Below are 12,307 nucleotides of genomic sequence, written 5' to 3' on the forward strand. Positions count from 1 at the left end.
AAAAGAAAATATATTTGTATTCAAAATACTTGCGCATCGTTTTTACGAGCATAAAGGCCGGGATACATTCGCAATAGCACGCAAACAGCACACAGATAGCACACACGCACAGAGATAGCACAGAGCTTGATGCTACATTCACGCACAACACAACACAAAATAATACCGGAAGCATTCAAAAAAGTTTTTTAAATGTAAAACTCCCGTTCACAATTTTGGTCACTGAAGTTGGCATACGTGACGTTTGTTTAGATTCGTGTGTTGTTATTGTGGTACGGTTTTCGTTAAACCCAGAAATATTTTAAATATTTCAAAGTTAACGTACAAAACACAATGAGCATTCAAAAATATATATCACTGTTTATTTCAAATCCGGCTTCTTTAACACATTCAGACACAGACTTCCAAGCATTTAATTTAGCTTCTTCATTTTTTATCCTGCGGATCCCCTGTCATACAAAATATTTTTACTTTCTATTACAACTATCAAAAAGCTATCAAATGTGCCTTCCATTTTTATGTTATCGCGTGTTTGAAAACAATAACAAACTACTCAAGTCAAGAGCACCAATACTTTCGTGACAATTGTTCTTTTATAAGCCCACTCGAGTAGTACTTAAACTGTTTGCTGATTGGCTACCACCATGGTCGCGCACAGAAAATAACCTAAAAGTTAAAAGTTAATGAACATTCTGTGCGCCGATCCTGTGCTATTTTTCTGTGCGCGTGCTATTTGCCAATGTGGCAGCTCATATCTAATAGTGTATGTTGAACTTCTGTGCGTCTGTGCTGTTTGCTTGCTATTGCGAATGTAGCCCGGGCTTAACTTGTGTATCTAACCTCAATGCTATAACAAACACTCTTATTTTCTTTGGAGATCCGGGAAATGTGCGTTATTTATAAGCAACTTAACATAGTAAATCGTTAACTTTTCAGATCTATGTTGGCAAAATTGATTTTTTTTTGTGGTCATTCGCTACTGGGAATATTCACCATATAACGTTTAAGATTATTTATTTTGAATTACGAAACAACCAAAACATTATGTAAAAATGCTTCATCTTATGTTAAAAAAATTATAAACTGCATAGCCACAAAGTATGACATCATACCATTAGTTTTAGTTACTAATAACAACACGTGCACGCGTTTGAACAGTCATCGCAGCCATAGTTGTTTCATAGCTACCAAAATCATTCAACGTTGTCAAGAATTATTCCAAATTATGTTTTGCCATTTTACTCAATGTGCCACTCCGTTAACACAACATTTTATAAATTCTGAACTACGAATGTCAGTGGGAATGTACACTATACTGTACATTCCAATCTGATACGCTTTAAGAAATTTCTGTAGTTTTCTTATTATTAAAACTTAATTTTTGATGTTGGCATCTTTTAACCGCACTTTTTTTTTTTTTTCGGTGGCCGTACTCGTCCAATTCAGTTGCGCCCGCCGGTATCTAAGCGCTCGGATTTCAACAAAGGGCACCGCCTCTCGATAGAGTGAAACAGAATTACGCGCACGACCTTGAAAAAAGCGACGCTACAGCGCTCTGGCGTGGAAGCTGGTAACTACGAGTACCCTCTTGTGGAAAGAAGAGCTGTCTAGCGGCGGAGCTAACAACTACCTCAGTTTTGGATCCGAAAATTGGAATAATAAATCCTATCCCCTCGCGACTTCTATAAGTTATATATATTCAATGATGGCGATCAGGTTTAAACGGGAATACCAAACTTGAAAATATGAAAGGTGAAACGTAACCTGCTGCTGCTATACAACGTAATGAAATGAAAACCAACAGTAGTAACAATGTCTTTCAGAGAACTAAAAATGCTGGAAGCACAGTAACACGGCCAAGGTCAACAGCTGGAATCCCCCATTCCCAAAAAAAAAATTTCAGATGTGAACAACTCAATTGGTGCTGGATTACAGTATCAGCCGAACAATAGAATGTCAGATTTAAGATCTTCCACTGTAGAGCAGAGCAGCTACTGTTACTTATAACTTTTCAATTATTGTTTCTTAATTGCTATCATATCAAGGCTATATTTTTTTGTCTTTAACCCATAATATCCGAGTTAGCATTTTTAACACAGTCCCCAAAGTGAGGTCAGTTAAGTTTGCCAATGTATTTTGATTCAATAAAATATACACACTGTCACTTTTAGTTGCTTGATTATAAATACATACTGAATATTTTTTTAAGTTGTACTTTTTATACGAGGTCCTCACATATAATGCTTGCATTACTTTCTAATGCTACCATGGAGGGGACAAAGAAATAAAGAAGAGATAGCCGTGAGTAATATTTATATGGCGTGATACACGAATATTGTTGAATGGCGTGGGGTTACTGATGGCAGCAACAATATATGATTTCATATTCTTTCATATAATTTACAAGCTTGTAAAAAAAGCAGCAAAGTCTCACACTCCAAATAATTTGTGTTTACACTACTATTACATAAGTACTTCCAAAAATATTTTGAAGCCCAACACATACTGCCTTCAATCAGAAAACAAATTATGAAAATTCAAATTTTTGCAATTGTGAGGCAGAAGTTCAACCTTCAAAGTTGGTAAGATTGAGTGATTTTAGAAAGATGGTTTATGATCAGAATTGTAGTAGGTATATAATGTGCTTAACACCTCAGATTTTGTTTCATCATGCTATGACCTACCAAAGCTAAGATAAGGCAATGTGGTAAACCCTTGTAAAAGTACAAATTGTTGCGCGCCACAGCAACAAAATGGCTGCCATAATCAAACCAGAGAGAATAAAAATTTAATTGTGCCAGTTTCGAACTGTCAATACATAATTTTAACAAGGCACAAATTATCAACTTTTCTTAAAATGGTCGAGCAACCAGTGCTGGACCACTTGGTATGGATTGACCCATAGATAAATTAAGATGTTTCGAGTACAACACAACCACCTTTCCGTAAGTAATAATTTTGACATTAAGTTCCAATGCTCTAGTTTATATTTCAGGAACTCAAATATTATCGTAGAATTTTAATTATTATTCACACATTAGCTAGATAACAATTTTTAAAACTACAATAAACCAATTATAAGTTATAGGAGGGCAAAGCCATTCTTTCATGGTAGCAAAAATAGCACATGCTGATGAAAATAATAGACTATAGAGTAAAAAGAAAATAACAGTACAATTCCAATTATTATAAATCTATATACCACGACTTATCACCTGGGAATCATTACTAAAGAAATATAAAAACACCTCATTCAATCTCGAGCCACTTTGCAGCTTCGCACCTCAAGTGCATTGCACAGATGTGTTTCCAATCTAATCGAGCTCCAGGGAAGCAACGGTGGTTCAGTATCAGACATTTGCTTCAACCAATGCAATCCTGTAAGGTAATTGCTGGTAATTTCAAATGTGAATTTCTCACAAGTGGAAAATATAGCCAGGTATGCAGTAAGTTTTTTCTGTTAGGGCACTATCATTTCCCACAAAATGCATTGTCACTGGTTCACCTCTTTCATAGGCATCCCACCCATCTGCACAGACCCCGATGTCATCGGGTGGTCAGGTAAGAGGCATGTCAGGAAGGGGATGAGGTTAGTCTCGCAGCTGCTAGCTAACTGCGGCTGCTTGGCTTCTGAGAGATTTAGACTGGATAAGCCACTGCAGAGATAAGAACTGCAGATAGTTTACAATGTTTCAGCGCACTTCAGTGAACAAATAAAGTTGCATGAATTGACGTACAACGCACCAAAACAAATATCACTGCTACATGTGTTTCAATGGCAACAATTTCAGGCAGAGGGTAAGGCAAAGAACACAACCAGTATAACTTTTTTGACATCTAAGCTATGAAAACAGTTGGAGTAGACAATTTTTACATGTGGTGCCTTGGAGAAAAATTCCAGTTTTATTCTATAAAAAAATTCAGTCCCGACATTAAAAAGAGTAAAATAATTCTTTGCAAGAAGATGGCGTTACAAACTGTAGCAGGAAACACCTGAGAAATTTGTCGAAGATAAGGTTCAAGCAAAGAGAAAATTTTGATTGAAAAGTTTCAAATATCTACTTGGAGAGGGCCACTATCTCAAACAAACACATTAATTTTGTAAGGCTGGTAGAACAGTAGTTTTGGTTGACAAAAATGATATTCATGCTAAACACAGTATAAGTTGTTGGCAGTCAGATACATAAATGGACATCAAAGAATCCATAGGTGAAAATTTAGAGATTAATTAATGTGCAATGAGGTGGGTTCTCTCCCTTCCCTCCCCACAAATTCTAGAAAATCTATCATTCGACAAACAAAAGGAAAGAATCTGCAAGCAATCACGTAGTCTCCTCCCTCCCCCCCCCCCCCCCCCAACCACAAAGAATGAAATTCTGTGTACGCTCCTGGCCAATTTTTATAATGTTCATTTGAACCCAAAGCAGAGCATTCAAAACTGGCTGACAAGTAAAAATATTGCAGTCTATGCAACAATGACAAATGCATATCTTTTTTTACTTCTAGTATTAGGTGCACCAGGGTTGGGTCATTACACGTAGAATATTATTTTTCTACATACACGTAGAAAATAATGTAGAGTATGTAGAATATGTATAATATTTACGTAGAGTATGTAGAAAATTAAGCCTAACATTGTCAAAGAAATATTTTGTATTTTAAGTGAAATAATGTATCTTGAGGTTTGTTAAAATATGCACCTCATTAAAATGGAATAATTTATGTTTATACAATTGCACATAATGGCCACAGACTATTGACTATTGTATGCAGACCAATCAGGGCATAGGAGAGAGACATCAGTTGTTTCAAAATGGCTGGCAGGCCAAAGCATTCATTGTGGAGTGACCTCGGTTTTAAGTTAGTCAAAGAAAACAACAAGTGTGTTTAACAGGTGTGTTGCATTTTGTACTGTGTCAGAAAAATTTAAAAAATACTGCTGCAAAACGTCTAGAATCACACAGGTAAGAAAATAATTTTATTGATCTTTAGTACTTACATACTTAATATGATATTTATAACCTAAAAAATCAAGAACTAAACTAGGCACTTATTGCACTAACTGCATATGTATTGTTAATATAATAAAAAATTATGAAACTTGATTATCGGCCTACAACATGAAAAGTACAATTTAATGTCAAGTGAATAATTAATATCTATCTTTAGTTTACTTAATATGATGTTTATAACAAAAAAAAAAAAACAAGATGTTCTAACAACAAACTATTAATTGTATAATTATAACAACTTAATTTTTATTATATTACAAACTACATTTGATTTGTATTTGTTTGAGGTTTATGTCATTTTGATAACAGTTAGCCTACAATTAATATAATGTAGATTTATTTAGATTTATTCTAACATCCATTCATACATTGATTAGGGAATATAGAGTTATAATAGAGACCTAAGGTCATTCATTAGCTTGCCTACAAAACGTGCTTAGTCTTAATCAATAAACTTTCTTTGGTATGCCAGAGTGTATCTAAATGTTTCTTTCTGTTCATATTTCATGTGATAAGGACATTGTACAATGCATTTGGAAATTACTTTCAAAGCTTACAAACCTGAGTTCTGTTTCAGGAATGTATGCCGCCATGTAACCTCTACAGCGGTTTCCTCTGCATCACAATCTGTTCAACCACACACAATTAAACGAAGACACAAAGTTAGTGATGATGATGATGATCCTGTATTTGGCCTTTCCACTCCTAGTGAATCTACGAGTTTCATTGTTGCAACTACAAGCCAAGGATCTTTATCTACAGGTGGCTTACAGTACAAATCTCATGAACATAATTCACCATCCAAAGTTCTAGGCATTCCCACAGTCACAACCATAAACCAACACTCTTTCACTGCAGGCGACTCTCTGGGTGATTTTCACCGTAAGGAACAGAATTCCATACCAGAGGTTTCAGAAGGAGTACATAAATGTATTGAGCCCCCAAAGTTGATGGAAACACACACAAACGTGGCACAAGAAAATTTGGATTATAAGAACCGGACTTTTTTTGATAAAATATCAAAAGCAAAGAATGAAATTGCCAACAGTGCACTGGGGAAACTTATATTTGGATGTAACATTCCTCTTAGTTCTGTGGACTCTAATAATTTAAAAATTTTTGTCAAGACATTAAGACCGTCATACAGGCCACCAGTTCGAAAAACACTTGCAACAACCATTCTTGATGCAGAACTTCTTTAAAGTTTGGTGAACATTCTGTTCTGCTTATCGATGAATGGAAGAATGAGGCAGCCAACACAAAAACCATAGCTGCTATGATACAAAATGCAGCAGGTGACATTAGATTTCTTGATGCTTGGGATCTGTTGGGAGAGAGTGAAACAGGAAGTGCTCTAAAGGATATTGTTTCACAAGCAATTGTATCTGCACGTGATCTTTACAATACAGAATTATATGCTGTATGTTTGGACAATGCTGCCAATATGATGAAAATGGGTAAAATAATAGATTTGTGGCACATTACATGTAATTCACATACTGGCAATCTTCTTGCAAAAGAGCTTGTCCCATCCCAGCTGGCATCAAGAGTAAATACATTGTTAAAAGCTTTCACTTCAACTGATCAAGAAGTACGTCTCCTTGCATATGGTGGCCACCGGATATGTAAAACACAATGGTGCAGCAATAGAGATGCATTCCTTTGTCTGCAGAAAAATCTACCAGCAATGTAAAAGGTGGTTGGACAGGGTGTATCAATTGACCCTGCTGCTCTTCAGCTGATGTTTGATGACATCTTCATGAAGCAAGTTTCAGATGGCATCCAGCTGTTTGACCCTGTTTGTACTTTAATCAATAAGTGTCAGCAAAGAAAATTCAGTATTGCTGACGCTGCAGAAGAGTGGATGCAATTACGGTTGCCAGAGGGATACATCCAACTCCAAAAAAACTTTGAAAAGAGGCGTGAGCAAGCACTTACCACCTATGGCTTAGCAGCAAACTTCTTGCACCCAGTCTACCTAGGGAAGAGGTTTTCTGCAGAACAGCATGATGAGGTATGTACCCAGGAAGTGAATAAATTTAAGGAGGGCTGGGTTGATAGACTGAAGGAAAGGGGGAGGGTGGAGAGATTGGTGAGGATATAGCCATGTTTTGAATGGAGAGGGATCATGGGGAAGCTAAGAGACATCGGTAAGAGGGCACTACAAGGGAAGGAGGGGCAATTGTTGGACGGTCCATAGGCAGAGAAGGAGAATAGAGAGGAAAGAACTCAATGCTGGTTAGAATGGCGAGAGAGTGGAATTAGCTGGGGGACGAATCTAGGGGTTGGAGCATTCAGGAAGAGTGTAAGGGTAGAGGGAGGGAAGGAGAGAGGACAGATAAAGTGAACCCTGGAAAATACGGTAGCCCAAATGCAGTTGTAAATGTTGTTGTTGTTGTTGTTGTTATTATTAACATTTGAAATCTTAACTGCTCCTAGTTAGCCACACAAATTAATCTGTTGCAGGTGGAAGAGTTCTTGCTTCAAGAACTTGATGGGCAAAGACTGAATGATCTAGCAAAATTCAAGAGTTCTACGGAGCATAGTATTTTTCAGTTACTTAGAGAAAAAGGTGTTGTTAATCCATCATCTTTCGGGGGCTTGCTCAACGAAAACATCCAGAAATAAGAACTAGCAATTAAGCTCTTGAATATCCCAGCCTCATCTGCACAACTAGAGAGGGCATTTAGTAATTGGTCGTATGTCCACTGCCCCTTACGAAACAGACTTACATTTGAAAGGTCAAAAAAGTTGCTGCATGTGTACCATACGCTTAAACTTCGAGATGTCCCATCTGATGAATATTGACTAACTTGATAATTGGAAACCAATCCTACTCTCTAGTTTTATTGTTACTAAAGAATATTAAATATGTAATTTAATACATACAAATTCTAGTTTCCAGGTAAATATGTAGTCTGTATGCTGTTAATAAACATAATTTTCTACGTGTAGACTATATAATAAATCTCAATATTCTACATGACATACTCTACAGTAGAATATACATGTAGATTACTTATTTTCTACGCGTAATATTCTACTGACCCAACCCTGGGTGCACCCAATAAAAAAACATTTAAAATTGACATTTTGTTTATGGAACGTGGCTATGATGTCATTCATCTTGTTTTCTTACCATGTTATTTAAAACTAATTGAAATCATATGGGCTGAACAAAATCGCCAAAGACATATCCAAACTGCTAGAAAGTGGAAAAAATTGTTCAAGCATTATTTGAGCAGCTATTCTGTGGACAAATACTGAACTGCCTTAATCCAGACCCTTGAATTCATTGGCTAAGCTAGAAGGTGTTTAGTATTCTGTTTTTACATAGTTTTAAGGTATCCTCAATTACAATAACTTCACATTTTATATTGTCTAGTCAATTATAATTGAATGTAACTAACTTTAATGGCCAAATACACTATCCTTAAAAATTAAATTAATTCTCTGGAAAAGAGAATTAATTGTATGAAAAGTAATTCCATAAATGAAAACAATTTATTTTATATCAGTAAGTAAAATATTTTCAAGAACATCAATATTTCATTTACCTAAGCTTGCAGGATTTCCACACAAATTTGACTATACAAAAATTCATAATTTACTTCTGACTATTCTTAATAACTATACAAAAAAATTCTTACCTAACAATAATAATAAATTCAAGAACTGAAAACTGAAATTTAAAATGTGTTTGAACTTTGAAATAATTACAAAACATTGACTCAACAATTATGAGCATGTTCCCTCCTGCAAAATCAAATTAAAATTTAATTCCTAACTTTAACACTCAATTGCTGAGAAACATTTTAATATAAAAATTAGTTTTAATAACAACATAATACATTCAGAGTTTTCCCAGCTTTTCATCCCACAAAAGTTAAATAATTTGTCTACTTTAAAATCATAAATGAAGAACAAAAGGAAATATTATAAGTATCTTGAATTTAAGATAGAAAAAACACACATGACAATGGGCAGTATATTTCTTTAAAGCTAAAGGGCAAAAATTGAGTGATGTTTAAAATTGTATTACAGTTGCAATTAAGTCTTTAGTGCCTTTATATTTTTAACGAGTACCAATAGTAAAAATTGAGGTTTTGGGTGAATAACTGTGATAAAAAAAAGTTGTGTCATAAAGAAAATACTTTGCGTGTATCACAATAAAGAACAAAATTGTTGGTTATTCTATAAGATATACCTACAATACGACACTGAATTTTTTTTTTATCATGTAGTAAATTAGAATTCACACTACACTAGTATATTTGATTACCAAATGAATTTATTACAATCATAAAGTACCCAACTACAACTATTGGGGGTCAATTCTAGATGACGATTCTGGCAAGTGCAGAAGCTTATTACATGTCAAAACAAAAGTAGGGGAAATGAATGATGTCATAGGAGTGGGTGAAAGTTGGAATCGAGCAGGATTTCGTGTTTCGATAGCAATGGAGTTGACAATGTTGATGCATGGGAAGTAGTTATTGGCAGTAAAGGAAGTTGCAGACCGCGTGTTATGCTTAATGACCGTTGTTTGATTAATTAAAGGTTACGGAAAATATAGGAAATGTCAGCAACAAATATGTATAAATTTTTAATACACTGTGTTAGAATTGGTTTGAATAGAAAAAAGTACACATGAAATTACTTCCAAAAAGAGGTAAGTTGGATATGTACAATCGTGTATATAGAACAATTAAGCATAGATGTTGAATGAAGGTGTTAATCTACAGGTTAGGTGAAATGTGTAATTTTAAACGTTAGGTTAGCACTTATTCAAGTAATTGCAACCAAGTGAAAGGTTGATACATTATATATAATTACTAGCTGCCCGACCCGGCTTCGCACGGCTATACTAATGGAAAAAAATTAAGCCACATCTCCCATTTACAGTAATGGTAAATAAAAAAAATTCAGTGAAAATTTATTACAATGCTGTATAATGTACCGGAAAGAAAATGAATAGCACCGATGGTTTCCCGACTTGTGCACGCAACGTACAACTGATGTACCCGTACTTCGCTACGGCAGTCTACAGGCAGATCACTCTTGCGCCGCTCATTATACATGCCCCTCCTTGTGGGTACGCCACTGCCGCGCGATGCCCGTTGCCATGGAGACGCAGAAGGCATGAACAATGCAAAATCCTGTTCTCATGCAGACAAAGTACCCACTGTTGCCTGGTTTTAACCACCCATGGAATCTAATTTTCGGAAAATGTCATCCTGCGTAACATAAGGAACATTACTGTGAAGTTTCAAGTATGTAAAATATATATACTTGTAAGGGCAATAAAAAAAAAAAATTAAACACAGAGGGAAAAAAAAAACAATAGTTTAGGTTTGCGATTTAAAGTGATAAAAAGTATTTAAATACTAACTGAACTCTTATGAGGGTACCTACTGATTGCTTCGTTGTAAATATAACACGAGTGTTTTTTAGTTGTTTGGGAAAATTAAGAATGGATAAGGCATCTAGTGTGTGGCAACAATGTTAATACGCAATAGGAAATAAACTTCTAGCACCTGCGGCATTGTCAACACACACTTCGTACGTGTACTGTTGTATCTAACCCCCTCCAACGCATTTGATTCTAAATTGGACTTTTAGTAAGGATCCCTAATGTTATTGATAATATAATATAGCCTATAGCCTTCCTCGATAAATGTACTATCCAACACTGAAAGAATTTTTCAAATCGGACCAGTGGTTCCTGAGATTAGCGCGTTCAAACAAACAAACAAACAAACTCTTCAGCTTTATAATATTAGTATAGCTAAATTATAAAAATTAAATATTATAAATAATTTAATATTTTCTGGATGGAACACAAGTAGGTTGGTTATTACTATAGCTATATTCATTTGGGAAAAACGTGGGTTTTGGCCAGACTAATGTAAAAGCAGTAATTTTTTCATATTTAATTTGGATATTTTATAGGTTTTGGGTTTCGTAATAAATAATACAATTCTCCTTGGTTTAGTTGAAACTATTCACGATCAATTCCCACCCAGTCCAGTCTGTTTCGTGATACTGGTATTTAATTTCTTAAAAACTAGACAGTGTGGAACAAGTTATGTACTGTAATTTTTTTTGTCTTCCTGTAAAGTTACTGAAACATTAATTAAGCAGTATTGTTGAGTGATGATATACATAAGCTATATAATTGAAAAAAAAAAAAAAAAAAAGGTATTAGAAAATAAATTAAAATCATTGGCATTCCAACAAACACATGATATATGGTAAATATGTAGTGTACGGATAAGCGCCAAAAAAATCGTACAAATCTGAAATAACTTTCATTATATGCTCTTTTACGTCCTCTTTTCATAACCACCTGCGGAGATAAGAAATTCCAATTACGTTTGGAGATATCGCCGTTCTTAATTTGCAATAAAAGACCTATGTAAACATTCGACAGTGGCCATTTTATATTTTGCCGTGTGCGCGTGAATGCATAAATAACAGAAATTTTCCATTAGGTAAAGTTAGTTACATTATAAATACTTCAAATTAAACGGAAATTAAAAATAATATCAAATTATTTTACTTGTATAGTTTTAAGTATTTATAATGTAACTGACCTGAACTAACAAAACAGGACATTTATTTATAAGCCTCCATTTCTCCAGGCAGCCTGAAGGGGAGTTGTCAATACAAAACACATAGGACACTCACATACAGAACTCAAATTCAGTACAGCGGATATTTTGTCATGGTGCTACCAGCAAATCATATACAGTAGCAATTAATATAGGTAGATTAGGTCAGGTCAGCTACATTATAAATACTTTGAAACTGAACGGACATTAAAAATAATGAAATTAATTTTAATGGTTGTTTAGTTTTAAAGTATTTATTATGTAGCTGACCTAACCTAACAAACCGGAACAAAGGATTAACAGTAGGAACGAACGTAATTTTTTAAAGCATAAAAATTTGAAACATTAAAAACTCATTTAAGTTGGAGGCGGCCTATTGGTTCATTTGAATATTGGCCTATCACGAACTATCACGTGACAACATTATTAAAAAAAAAAAAAAAAAAAATGATACTCGTAAACAAAAAAAATGGTGAAGGCCGTGTGAATGTGCAGGTATAGTGATTAAAATTTAAAAATTTGATATCTCCAAAAGTAATGAAAAGAGGACATAAAAGAGCATATAATAAAAGTTACTTCAGATTTTTATAAAAAAATTTTTTTACAATAATTAAAATTTAAAAATTAGGTATCTCCAAAAGTAATTGGAATTTCTTATCTCCGCAGGCGGTTATGAAAAGA

General features: G+C 34.5%; 1 protein-coding gene and 1 long non-coding RNA gene across 2 annotated transcripts in view; one reads left to right on the plus strand and one right to left on the minus strand.

Annotated features, from left to right (window-relative positions):
- Positions 1-12,307, minus strand: part of LOC134533186 (chromobox protein homolog 1-like) — a 51,919-nt gene that overhangs the window by 38,395 nt on the left and 1,217 nt on the right. The window lies entirely within an intron of this gene.
- LOC134533185 (uncharacterized) lies at positions 4,386-8,327 on the plus strand. Its single transcript, XR_010075260.1, has 3 exons — positions 4,386-4,964; positions 5,590-7,026; positions 7,479-8,327. It is a non-coding gene; the product is annotated as an uncharacterized LOC134533185 (long non-coding RNA).

This window comes from Bacillus rossius, chromosome 6 (genome assembly GCF_032445375.1).
Source record: "Bacillus rossius redtenbacheri isolate Brsri chromosome 6, Brsri_v3, whole genome shotgun sequence".
Taxonomy (NCBI): Eukaryota; Metazoa; Arthropoda; class Insecta; order Phasmatodea; family Bacillidae; genus Bacillus; species Bacillus rossius.